A 14,217-nucleotide genomic window follows, 5' to 3' on the forward strand; every position below is an offset into this window, starting at 1 on the left:
ACCAGGAATTACCTACGCAACCTGCCTCTCAAATTGTGACTTTTTGTGGACATGTTTTATTCCCCCCACACGAGATAAGAGTAGCAGAAATGTGGCCTCACGCTGATACTACTAATGTCAATTTTGACAACCAGAGCAGACTAAGGGCATATTTGCGCCCGATTTGTGTCATTTTTTTTTTTACGCTAATCCGGCGCAAACCTAACTCCATATTTATACTTTGGCACTAGACCTGTCTAGCGCCAAAGTTATGGAGTTAAAGTCATTTTTTTTACCATGAAAACCTACCTTGCCTCAATGAGAGGCAAAGTAGGCGTACCCGGGCAAAAAATGACTCAAAGGCCCTAACGCCTTATTTATCCTCCCATGCAAAAATGGCGCATGGGATGTAGGCGGGCCTAAATAATGGTGTTAAGCCTGCTTAGTGACATTATTTAACGCCTGGGTCAGGACAGGCGTTAGGGGACCTGTGGGCTCATTTCCATGGTGGAACTCCATGGAATGAATCCACAGGTGCCCTCCCCAGGGACACCCACACCAGAGGGACAGCGGAGGATGGGGAACCCCATCCTAGGTAAGTATTAATTTTTATTTTTTTAAGTGCCATAGGGGAGCCTAACTAGGGCCCCCGACATGGCACTGTGCCCATTGGCCATGCCCAGGGAAAATAAGTCCCCTGGGCATGGCCTTTGGGCTGGGGGACATGACTCCTATCTTTACTAAGACAAGAGTCATGTCCATGGTGTAGGAGGCTGGACTGGCTTGTAGTGAGTACCAAGGGGTACTTACACCTTGCACCAGGCCCAGGTATCCCTTATTAGTGTATAGGGTGTCTAGCAGCTTAGGCTGATAGATAATGGTAGCTTAGCAGAGCAGCTTAGGCTGAACTAGGAGACGTGTGAAGCTACTACAGTACCACAAGTGTCACTTGCACAATACCATAAGAAAACACAATACACAGTTATACTAAAAATAAAGGTACTTTATTTTTATGACAATATGCCAAAGTATCTCAGAGTGTACCCTCAGAGTGAGGATAGCAAATATACACAAGTTATATGTACACAGTACTAAAAATATGCAGTATAGTCTTAGAAAACAGTGCAAACAATGTATAGTTACAATAGGATGCAATGGAGACACATAGGGATAGGGGCAACACAAACCATATACTCCAAAAGTGGAATGCGAACCACGAATGGACCCCAAACCTATGTGACCTTGTAGAGGGTCGCTGGGACTATTAGAAAATAGTGAGGGTTAGAAAAATAGCCCACCCCAAGACCCTGAAAAGTGAGTGCAAAGTGCACTAAAGTTCCCCCAAGGACAAAGAAGTCGTGATAGAGGAATAATGCAGGAAAGACACAACCAGCAATGCAACAACAATGGATTTCCAGTTGAGGGTACCTGTGGAACAAGGGGACCAAGTCCAAAAGTCAAAAGCAAGTCGGAGATGGGCAGATGCCCAGGAAATGCCAGCTGTGGGTGCAAAGAAGCTTCTACTGGACAGAAGAAGCTGAGGTTTCTGCAGGAAAGAAAAGGGCTAGAGACTTCCCCTTTGGTGGACGGATCCCTCTCGCCGTGGAGAGTCGTGCAGAAGTGTTTTCCCGCCGAAAGAACGCCAACAAGCCTTGCTAGCTGCAAATCGTGCGGTTAGCGTTTTTGGATGCTGCTGTGGCACAGGAAGGACCAGGAGGTCGCAAATTGGACCAGGAGGTAGAGGGGACGTCGAGCAAGACAAGGAGCCCTCTTAGCAGCAGGTAGCACCCGAAGAAGTGCCAGAAACAGGCACTACGAGGATGCGTGAAACGGTGCTCACCCGAAGTTACACAAAGGAGTCCCACATCGCCAGAGACCAACTTAGAAAGTCGTGCAATGCAGGTTAGAGTGCCGTGGACCCAGGCTTGGCTGTGCACAAAGGATTTCCGCCGGAAGTGCACAGGGGCCGGAGTAGCTGCAAAAGTCGCGGTTACCAGCAATGCAGTCTGGCGTGGGGAGGCAAGGACTTACCTCCACCAAACTTGGACTGAAGAGTCACTGGACTGTGGGAGTCACTTGGACAGAGTTGCTGGATTTAAGGGACCTCGCTCGTCGTGCTGAGAGGAGACCCAAGGGACCGGTAATGCAGCTTTTTGGTGCCTGCGGTTGCAGGGGGAAGATTCCGTCGACCCACGGGAGATTTCTTCGGAGCTTCTAGTGCAGAGAGGAGGCAGACTATCCCCACAGCATGCACCACCAGGAAAACAGTCGAGAAGGCGGCAGGATCAGCGTTACAGAGTTGCAGTAGTCGTCTTTGCTACTATGTTGCAGTTTTGCAGGCTTCCAGCGCGGTCAGCAGTCGATTCCTTGGCAGAAGGTGAAGAGAGAGATGCAGAGGAACTCTGCTGAGCTCTTGCATTCGTTATCTAAAGTTTCCCCAGAGACAGAGACCCTAAATAGCCAGAAAAGAGGGTTTGGCTACCTAGGAGAGAGGATAGGCTAGCAACACCTGAAGGAGCCTATCAGAAGGAGTCTCTGACGTCACCTGGTGGCACTGGCCACTCAGAGCAGTCCAGTGTGCCAGCAGCACCTCTGTTTCCAAGATGGCAGAGGTCTGGAGCACACTGGAGGAGCTCTGGACACCTCCCAGGGGAGGTGCAGGTCAGGGGAGTGGTCACTCCCCTTTCCTTTGTCCAGTTTTGCGCCAGAGGAGGGCTAAGGGGTCCCTGAACCGGTGTAGACTGGCTTATGCAGAAATGGGCACCAAATGTGCCCATGAAAGCATTTCCAGAGGCTAGGGGAGGCTACTCCTCCCCTGCCTTCACACCATTTTCCAAAGGGAGAGGGTGTAACACCCTCTCTCAGAGGAAGTCCTTTGTTCTGCCATCCTGGGACAAGCATGGCTTGACCCCAGGGGGCAGAAACCTGTCTGAGGGGTTGGCAGCAGCAGCAGCTGCAGTGAAACCCCAGGAAAGGCAGTTTGGCAGTACCAGGGTCTGTGCTACAGACCACTGGGATCATGGGATTGTGCCAACTATGCCAGGATGGCATAGAGGGGGCAATTCCATGATCATAGACATGTTACATGGCCATATTCGGAGTTACCATTGTGAAGCTACATATAGGTAGTGACCTATATGTAGTGCACGCGTGTAATGGTGTCCCCGCACTCACAAGGTCCGGGGAATTGGCCCTGAAAAATGTGGGGGCACCTTGGCTAGTGCCAGGGTGCCGTCACACTAAGTAACTTTGCACCTAACCTTTACCAGGTAAAGGTTAGACATATAGGTGACTTATAAGTTACTTAAGTGCAGTGTGAAATGGCTGTGAAATAACGTGGACGTTATTTCACTCAGGCTGCAGTGGCAGGCCTGTGTAAGAATTGTCAGAGCTCCCTATGGGTGGCAAAAGAAATGCTGCAGCCCATAGGGATCTCCTGGAACCCCAATACCCTGGGTACCTCAGTACCATATACTAGGGAATTATAAGGGTGTTCCAGTAAGCCAATGTAAATTGGTAAAATTGGTCACTAGCCTGTTAGTGACAATTTGAAAGAAATGAGAGAGCATAACCACTGAGGTTCTGATTAGCAGAGCCTCAGTGAGACAGTTAGGCACCACACAGGGAACACATACATATAGGCCACAAACTTATGAGCACTGGGGTCATGACTAGCAGGGTCCCAGTGACACATAACAAACATACTGAAAACATAGGGTTTTCACTATGAGCACTGGGCCCTGGCTAGCAGGATCCCAGTGAGACAGTGAAAACACCCTGACATACACTCACAAACAGGCCAAAAGTGGGGGTAACAAGGCTAGAAAGAGGCTACTTTCTCACACATGGGGATTGTGTGTCAAAGAAATGATGCTAGTCAGGTTAGAGGCATTTTCTTGACCCTAACCTAACTGGCGCCATTCTTTGACTCATAACCTCCTGTTTCCCCTACACCTCCCCCACCCGGTTAGTGTAATTTATTTTGACGTTAATCTGGCCTTACCGCCGGCTAGCGTCATTCCTTAACTATGACGCCCAGCTGGCGCTCAGGAATGTTAACTTTTTCACGCAAAACTGCGTTAGTGGAATTTTTGCATGAAAAAGTATAAATCCGGGCCAAAAGGCGCTACTGTTCCAAAAACCAAGGAGATGTATGCTCTCCAGATAGCGAGATCATTAGCTGAGATAAAATCCTTATTAAATAGCACCTTCCTCACGCACTTTGGAGAGCTGGTCTGCAGAATTTTTAACCCCTCAAGCACTGCAGGGATTGTACATTACTTTAAGGCTGTTGGGTCTGGAATAATTTTCACCTTCCAGACTGTCTTTGGGGTCATTCCATCAGCTATCCATTCACCCTGTTCAGCAGTTTTGGTGGATTTCCAATAACTCTGTCGTTGATTGGCGGAATACTGCTTCTGCTTATCCTTATACACAGTGGTTGTGCTTTCTCAGCCAATCAGAGTGATGGAGCTACCGCCAGCCCAGCTGTGTTGTGATCGCATAGTACAGTTCTTTGGTGCTCCGCTGCTGGAAGAATTGGAGCATGATTGGTCATTGTCATTCCGACTAGTCTTGTGGTGCGTGCGACTTGTCTTTCATTGCACCTGGTGCTTCTTCGAGTACCTACCAAACTATTGTTGAATAAATTAAATTTCAACATCAACTATTGGCTTCTTTCAAAATATAAAATGTAACACCAAATTGTCGTTTAGAAATTTAGCTTATATTTGGTCTGCCTTGCTTGTCATGGTTAACATTATGGGGGTCATTATGAACGCCGGTGATTCAGACCGCCATGCCGGCGGCGGGTGCAAAGACGGCCACCGGCATGGCGGTCTGAACCACCATGTAAAGAACACAGTGAGGGCTGCCTATGGTGGCCCTCCTCCACCCCAGGCTGCCGCAGACAGGCAGCCTGAAGGTAGAGGGAATCATTTTCCGACAGGGCTGCGCTGCCCCTCGGATAATGATCCCTTCTGCCACCAGCCTTTCCCTGGTGGGTTCCCCCGCCAGGAAAAGGCTGGCAGAAGGGATGCTCTGGGGCCCCTGCACTGCCTATGCACTTGGCATGGGCAGTGCAGGGGCCCCTGTGCGGAGCCCCTTCGCGCAGGTCACTGCCCGTTGTGCGACAGGTGCAGCTGCACCCGCCACTCATCAACATTGGGCGAGGCTCCATCTGGAGCTGCTGTCAATGTTACGGCCCTTTTCGCCCCTGGACTGGCGGGAAAACATTATGCGGCCGGGGTAGGGGTAGTCGCGATGGCTGTCTTTTATTGACCGTCAGCGCGGATCTCGGTGGTTAAAACCGCTGAGATCATAATGAGGGCCTATATCTCTTTATGGCGAAAATATAGCTAAATTTAGTATTGTTTTGGTAAACAAGTGCTGTTGAAGAAACTACTGTTTTTTTTCTTGCAACAAAGCCTTTGCAGTGCTAGAAATCACCATTTCCCCATGTTTCAATGAACAGGCAGACTTGAATAAAAAAAAATAAAAAAATCAACAAAGTTTTGGCATTTTCCTAGGAGATAGTCCATTTTCCCATTTTTTGTGCTTTGAACCTAATTCCAATTGGTAGAAACGGGTGTGAAACTCATGGTGGATCCCGGAAAGCTATACATTTCTGAAAAGTAGACAATATTCTGAATTCAGCAAGGGGTCATGTGTGCAGATTCTTAAAGGTTTCCCTATAGAAATTAACACAAAAAAAGAATTGAGTAGAAAAAAACTGCCATTTCTGTCTACATTTTCATCTGTAAATTTTCTGTCTACATTTTCATCTGTAAATTCTCACTATGTGAGATTTTCAAAAGCAATGTAGCATTATATCTGCTGGACCTGTCTGGTTGCGGGAATATATAAAGCTTGTAGGTTCTCCAAGAACCTGACTTACCCAGAGCCAACAACAGAGCTGCACCTTACAATTGTTTTTCAGTGTGTACCATTTCTACAGCAATTCATATGGTAGATTATAAAGAATGGAAAAAGGGTCTAAAGGACAACTCTGTATTTCTGAAGTGTACACAAGATACTTACTTTAGGAGCAGTGGTTTTCGTACATCTCTAAATTTATGGGTACCCTTAGAGGCATGTGTTTCAGAGGGCATTTTGTAAAATGTCTTCTGTGTTACACACTTGCTTACATTTGAAAGGCACAAACGTGGGGATATTCAATTCATAATACCAAATGCTCTACTATTCTGTATTCCCATATGTCTCCCGATGACAATGGTACCTCACTTGTGTGTCTGGGCCTTGCGGCTGTGACACAAAACACTCCAAAACGTAACCTAGGACAGACCTTAGTTCACCCAAAAGAATGCATGTTTTTTTAGAAGATGGCTACCTGTGGGTTTTTAGGCTCCAGCGAATCCTACCAAACCAGAGCATTTTTTTAAACTAGACGTCCTGGGGAGTCCAGGGTGGGGGTTTTTGCATGGTTCTCACTAGTTTTTTTTTTTATATACAGAATCCCGTGCAAAGCTCAAACATTGCCAAAAAAAAAAAAAAATGTCCTTGCGTTTCTGTGGCTGCCTGAAATCTGCAGGCAGGCACAAATTATCTATCACCCAGCATTGCCCCATGTCTCCAGAGAAAAGCAGTGCCTCATTTATGTGTGTAGGCCAAGTGCCCGCGACATGAAAGGCCATCAAACGCAACATAGACATCACATTTTTTCACTGATAAACAATGTCTTTTGCAAAGTAGGTAGTTGTGGATTTTGGGCCCCAGCTCTGCCAGCACATAAGGAAATCTACTAAAGCAGCACATTTATGAAAACTATGCACCCAGGGGAGTGCAGGGTGGGGTGATTTGCGTGGCTGTCACCAGATTTTGTACCCAGAATCCCCTGCAAAACTCAAACTTTGCCTAATAAAACACTTTCCTTGCATTTCTGTGAGGTAAAGTCCTGGAATTTGCAGGCAGCCACAAATTTCTTACCACTCAGCTTTCCCCCAAGTCTCTAGAGCACAACCGTGCCTCACTTGTGTGGGTAGGCCAAGCGTCCCCAACACAAAAGGGTGTCAAGTGCAACATAGGCACATGGCATTTGTCCACCAAAAAATATCTTTTGCAATGTGGGTAGCTGTGGAGTTTGGGCCCCAGCTCAGCTGGCTCTTAGGAAACCCTACTAAACTAGCACATTTTTGAAAACTAGACTCCTAGGGGTGTGCACTGTGGTCACTTGTGTGACTCTCACCAGGTGTTTTTACCCAAAATCCCCAGCAAAGCTCTAACCTTGCCTAAAAAGACACATTTCCCAGGTCCTGTGTTTTTGGTCCCTGACTCAGCGGCCATCAAGGGAAACGTACCAAACCGAGACATTTCTGAAATCTAGACACCATGGGGAGTCCAGGGAGGTGTGGTTTGCATGGATCCTCCAAAATGTCTAATCCAGAATACCCCGAAAACCTCAAATTTAGCTAAACACAAAGGCAAGAAATTGCCACCCTACAGGTGAGTGATCCTTACCCCAGCCAAACACCACTTCACACACACACCACCATCCAAACGCCAGTCCGCACACAATGCTAGCTAAATCCCCAATTTAAGCACACTATGAGCAAAACACCAGTCCACACACAATGCCAGCTAAATGCCAGTACACACAGAGCCAGCCAAACTCCAGTTTTATTTCTCTCTCTCTCTCTCTCTCTTTGTGTCTAGTGGTTGATAGGCATAGAAATACGTCCAATCTCACACTAGGGGGGACAGAAAAACAGCCAAAATATTGCCCTCTTTAAGGGGAGAGACCCTTACCCAGGAGGCCACTCTCTGACATATAAAACAGAAATTCTTTCTTTCTGCCTCCCCTGGGGACAGATGGGCTCAAAACTATGGGCAGTCCTCCTCCAGAGGGGCAGAAAACAGCCAAACCAATGCCCATTATATTGGGAGTGACCCTTGCCCAATGGTCCACACCCCTGCACAAAAAAAATACATAAAGAAAATCCCCGGTGCCTAGAGGCTTTGTGCCCCCTTATGGGGGGCAGATGGGCCTAAAACCATGGCTGATCTGCCCCCCCGGGGGGCTGCAAACAGCAAAACAATGGCCATTAAATTGAGAGCAACCCTTGCCCAAGGAACCGCTCTCCTGCACACAAAGCATATACATAAATAAAATCTTTGATGCCTAGTGGCTTTCTGCCCCACCTTGTGAGCAGATGGGCCTAAAACTATGGCCGATCTTCCCCTGAAGGGGCAGAAAACGGCCAAAACAATGCCCATTACATCGGGAACGACCCTTGCTGAAGGGGGTCACTCCCCTGAACCTATCTGCCCCAAGGGGTAGAAAATGTCCAAAACAATGCCTGTTATATTGGGAGCGACTCTTCCCCAAGGGGCCATTCCCTGCACAAAAAAATAATCAGTGGTGCTAGTGGGCGCATTCCTGCCCCACGATCGGGGACCCACCTGCGATCATGCAGCAGGAATGCAATGCAAAGAGACACTAGGGGAAAGGAAAAACATTTTACTTCCCGGTGTTAACTCTGCACTACCCGACCTCTCTCAGGAAAAAACGTACCCATTTCTGTCCATTGCGCTGAAGCAAATGGCTTCCAGTGCCTCCGGCTTGATCTCATAATGCTGGCGGGCGCACCAGTGTCATCAGATCGCTGGGGGGGGGTGGAGGTAGGATGGCAGCAGATGCTCTTTTGCTGACATCTCTAGGGAGGGCATGTTGAGGCGCTTCCCCCATGAGTGGGTGAGAGGATGGCTTGAAGCTCTCCGCAGTACAAACTCACCATGTGCGCAGACGGCTTTAAGCTGTCCTGTGCACACAAGGGGTTAAAATGAGGAATTCTTTATATTCACCTTTCCAGAGTGTGCTTGTGATTTATTGCATCACTGCATTTTGACAATTGTTCCTCAAGATCTGCCATTCACACAATTGCAAAAAGACCAGCTCTCTCCTGAATATTTGTGAGTCATTGCCTTTAGATGCAGTTAGTGTAATAAAATCGAAGAGCCCATCTCAAGGAGCGTGGTGGGCTGGTAGTAATACTTAAAGTAGGCTCAGATTATAAAGCACAGGAATCAAAGCACTGAGAGACAGAGATAAATCCAGAAAAGCAAGAGAAGACTTGGTTGTCCCACCCCCCAAAACACCTAAAAAAGCAGAGAAATTGAGAACAGATAGTGCCAGGCGAGTAGCCCCCATATAGTGTAGACCAAGCCTAACCAGTAAACAGCCAGAATAAAGCGCATACGATCCGCAGGTATCACAGCGCTGAGAGTGTTGTAGTTTGACTCTCGCTCTAGGCAAGACTGCTGGTTTAGGGATGACAGCACTTTTGTTTGTAGGCGACTAGGCCAATCCTGCAACAAGTCGCAACGGTCCCCCTAACCCTCCCGGCTCACAAGGAGCACCTCACCGAAAACCCAAACCTGTTTCAGGTCCTGAGCTCGCCCCCCACGACCGCAGCACCAACCTGCTGCCTTCTGCCTCTGTCCCACGAGCACGCTGCCGTTTGCGTGTTCGAGGCCCTCCTCCACCCGCAGGCATCCTCCTGCGCCTCATCCCTGGTGGCTAGTGGGCTCACTTGACCCGTGTGCCGCTTCCGCCGTCCTGTAAGTGTTTTTTGGCTTTTTCGTTTTTCTCAGCGCCTCGCCGCCGGCGCTTCTGCCCCCTTTGTGCCCCCCTGATTGCTGTCTCCCCGATCGTGTATTGTGCCATTATTGTATTTCTGATTGTATTTCTGATTGTATTTTCTCATTGTAACTGCTTGTAGTTTTGCTCGTTTTCAGTGTTTTTTGCCCCTTGTGCGCTCCCCGTTCCCTGCCGCTGCCTCCCTGCGGCCCCGCCCCCCTCGCGCCCCCATTTGCCGCTCCCTCCCGCCTCCCAGCTGCTCCTCCCTCCCCCCTCCCTTCTTAATGGCTGGCGCTGCGCGTCGCGAGTGAGCGAACTCTGACCTGTTTCAGGTCCTGAGCTCGCCCCCCCACGACCGCAGCACCAACCTGCTGCCTTCTGCCTCTGTCCCACGAGCACGCTGCCGTTTGCGTGTTCGAGGCCCTCCTCCACCCGCAGGCATCCTCCTGCGCCTCATCCCTGGTGGCTAGTGGGCTCACTTGACCCGTGTGCCGCTTCCGCCGTCCTGTAAATGTTTTTGGGCTTTTTCTTTTTTTCAGCGCCTCGCCGCCGGCGCTTCTGCCCCCTTTGTGCCCCCCTGATTGCTGTCTCCCCCATCGTGTATTGTGCCATTATTGTATTTCTGATTGTATTTCTGATTGTATTTTCTCATTGTAACTGCTTGTAGTTTTGCTCGTTTTCAGTGTTTTTTGCCCCTTGTGCGCTCCCCGTTCCCTGCCGCTGCCTCCCTGCGGCCCCGCCCCCCTCGCGCCCCCATTTGCCGCTCCCTCCCGCCTCCCAGCTGCTCCTCCCTTCTTAATGGCTGGCGCTGCGCGTCGCGAGTGAGCGAACTCTGACCTGTTTCAGGTCCTGAGCTCGCCCCCCACGACCGCAGCACCAACCTGCTGCCTTCTGCCTCTGTCCCACGAGCACGCTGCCGTTTGCGTGTTCGAGGCCCTCCTCCACCCGCAGGCATCCTCCTGCGCCTCATCCCTGGTGGCTAGTGGGCTCACTTGACCCGTGTGCCGCTTCCGCCGTCCTGTAAGTGTTTTTTGGCTTTTTCGTTTTTTCAGCGCCTCGCCGCCGGCGCTTCTGCCCCCTTTGTGCCCCCCTGATTGCTGTCTCCCCGATCGTGTATTGTGCCATTATTGTATTTCTGATTGTATTTCTGATTGTATTTTCTCATTGTAACTGCTTGTAGTTTTGCTCGTTTTCAGTGTTTTTTGCCCCTTGTGCACTCCCCGTTCCCTGCCGCTGCCTCCCTGCGGCCGCCCCCCTCGCGCCCCCATTTGCCGCTCCCTCCCGCCTCCCAGCTGCTCCTCCCTCCCCCCTCCCTTCTTAATGGCTGGCGCTGCGCCCGTCCGCGCCTGGACCGCACCCAGCGCCACACCCCCTGGCACTCCCGCCCCCCGCATCCGCTACTCGATCAACGAACTCCGCGCCTTCAACCCCGGCCCCTCCACTGAATGCTGCCGGGCATCCCCGAAGCACACTAAAGGACCTTTTTCCTGCCGTACCTGCAACTTCTCCTGCATCAGAACGACCAATCCAACTACTGAAACATTTAACCCCAACCACCTGAACTGCATCCTCATCAACACCCGCTCCGCACGAAAACACGCCATCGAGCTCTGGGATTTGCTCGACACCACTGCTCCTGACGTGGCTTTCCTGACCGAAACCTGGTGGAACGACTCCTCGTCTCCGGACATCGCCATCGCCATACCGGACGGCTACAAAATCACCAGAAGAGATCGAACCAACGGAATCGGCGGCGGAATAGCCATCGCTCACAAAGCTACCCTCCAAATCCACACCCACTCGGACGACACCCTCAGGACAGCCGAACACCTCCACTTCCAGATCCACACGGACCCCAACACGACCCTCAGAGGAACCCTCATATACCGCCCTCCAGGACCAAGAGCCCCCTTCAGCGACACCATCGCCGACCTTGCAAGCACCCACGCCCTCGCTTCCCCGGATTACATCCTCCTGGGAGATCTGAACTACCATCTGGAAAATGCCAACGACGTCAACACCGCATCACTGACCTCCAACCTCCTCAACCTCGGACTCCGCCAGCTAGTCAACACGCCCACCCACATCGCCGGACACACCCTTGACCCCCTCTTCATCTCAAGCAACCACATTTCCTTCAGCCACACCTCCGAACTCCACTGGACCGACCATCACTGCGTCCATTTCACCTATAAGAAAACCACAGAGCAACACCGCATCCAGCTACCTCCCCACCGCCGCTGGGGCAAAGTCACCCAAGACCAACTGACCAGCACCCTCATCAACAACCTTCCACCCGACGCAACCGACCCGAGCACAGCCGCCATCAACCTCCATCAATGGATCCTCGACTGCGCCAACACCCTTGCCCCTCTCAAGAAACCCACCGCCATCCAAGGAAAGAAAAAACCAGCCTGGTTCACAGACGATCTAACCACCTCCAAAAGCATCTGCCAGAAGCTCAAAAAGAAATGGATCCAAGAACGCACACCCGACAACCTCGCCGCCCTCAAAAACGCCAACCGCGAACACCACCAACGGATCCGCATCGCCAAGCGCGCCCACTTCACCGAACGCATCAACAACAACGCCCACGACTGCAAAGAACTCTTCGGCATCGTGAAGGAACTCTCCAATCCAAAAGCCAACTCCAACGACATCCCGCCCTCCCAGAAACTCTGCGACGACCTCTCCACCTTCTTCCACCAGAAAATCGCTACCATCCACGACAGCTTCAACATCGGTCCACCGCCAGACCCCACCCGACGTCTCCTCCCGCGACTGCCGCCTCACCGCCTGGACCCACGTGGACGAGGCAGAAACCATAACAACCATGAACACCATCCACTCAGGCTCCCCCACGGACCCCTGCCCCCATCATGTTTTCAACTCAGCCAACGCCACCATCGCCCCCGAACTCCGCAAGATCATCAACCTCTCCTTCACTTCTGCCACCTTCCCGGACAGCTGGAAACACGCAGAAATCCAACCCCTCCTCAAAAAACCCAAGGCCGACCCCAACGATCTCAAAAACTTCCGTCCGATCTCTCTCCTCCCTTTTCCAGCGAAAATCATCGAGAAGATCGTCAACACTCAGCTCACCCACTTCCTCGAAGACAATTCCATCCTGGACCCCTCACAATCCGGATTCAGACGAAACCACAGCACTGAGACTGCTCTCCTCGCCGCCACAGATGACATCAGACATCAAATGGACAACGGCGAAACCTCAGCCCTCATCCTCCTCGACCTATCAGCCGCCTTTGACACCGTCTGCCACCGCACCCTACTGACCCGCCTCCAGGAAGCCGGCATCCAAGATAAAGCCCTCCACTGGATCTCATCCTTCCTCTCCGACAGAACGCAGAGAGTCCGTCTCTCCCCTTTCCGCTCCAAAGCCACCAACCTCATCTGCGGCGTCCCCCAAGGATCCTCCCTCAGCCCTACGTTGTTCAACGTCTACATGGCCCCCCTCGCTCAACTGGCCCGCCAACATCATCTCAGCATCATCTCCTACGCCGACGACACCCAGCTCGTCCTCTCCCTGACCAAAGACCCGCTCACCGCCAAAACAAACCTCCACGAGGGACTAAAATCCATCGCCGATTGGATGAACAACAGTCGCCTGAAACTCAACTCCGACAAGACGGAAGTCCTCATCCTCGGGCGCACTCCCTCGGCCTGGAACGACTCATGGTGGCCCTCCGTCCTCGGACCCCCGCCCACCCCTGCCAGCCACGCAAGAAACCTCGGCTTCATCCTGGACTCCGCCCTCACCATGTCCAAACAGGTCAGCGCCGTCTCCTCCTCCTGTTTCAACACCCTTCGAATGCTCCGCAGAATCTTCAAGTGGATTCCAACAGAAACCAGAAAGACGGTGACCCAGGCCCTCGTCAGCAGCAGACTTGACTACGGCAACGCACTCTACACAGGCATCCCAACCAAAGACATCAAACGACTCCAACGTATCCAAAATGCCTCCGCCCGACTGATCCTCGACATACCCCGCCGAAGTCACATCTCCCCTCACCTAAAGGAACTCCACTGGCTCCCGGTAGACAAGAGGATCACCTTTAAACTCCTGACCCACGCTCACAAGGCACTTCACAACACCGGACCCTCCTACCTCAACACCAGACTTAACTTCTACACTCCAACACGTCAACTCCGATCCGCCAACCTCGCCCTCGCCATCGTACCCCGAATCCAGCGCAAGACATCCGGCGGCAGATCCTTCTCCTTCCTCGCCGCCAAGACCTGGAACTCTCTCCCCACATCTCTTCGCCAGACCCAGGACCTCCTCGCATTCAGAAGGCTCCTCAAGACCTGGCTCTTCGACCGCTAAATCAGCAGCGCTCCCCCCCCCCCCCTCAGCGCCTCGAAACCCTGACGGGTACATAGCGCGCTTTATAAATACTATGATTGATTGATTGATTGATTGATTGATAAAAGGTGATTTGTGGCAGCCTTTATGCATGGACACGAGAGTGACATCTCAGGGAATGTCGTGGTTAAATGGACATTACCCCTTTCTCACATGAACAACATGTCTCAGTCATACACACAGGCAATGAAAGAGATGCAGTAACGTTTTCAATAGCTTTTATTAACAAGACTGCAATCTGCAATAAATTGCATGGGCT

The sequence above is a fragment of the Pleurodeles waltl genome, chromosome 8, assembly GCF_031143425.1.
Source record: "Pleurodeles waltl isolate 20211129_DDA chromosome 8, aPleWal1.hap1.20221129, whole genome shotgun sequence".
In the NCBI taxonomy this organism is placed as follows: domain Eukaryota; kingdom Metazoa; phylum Chordata; class Amphibia; order Caudata; family Salamandridae; genus Pleurodeles; species Pleurodeles waltl.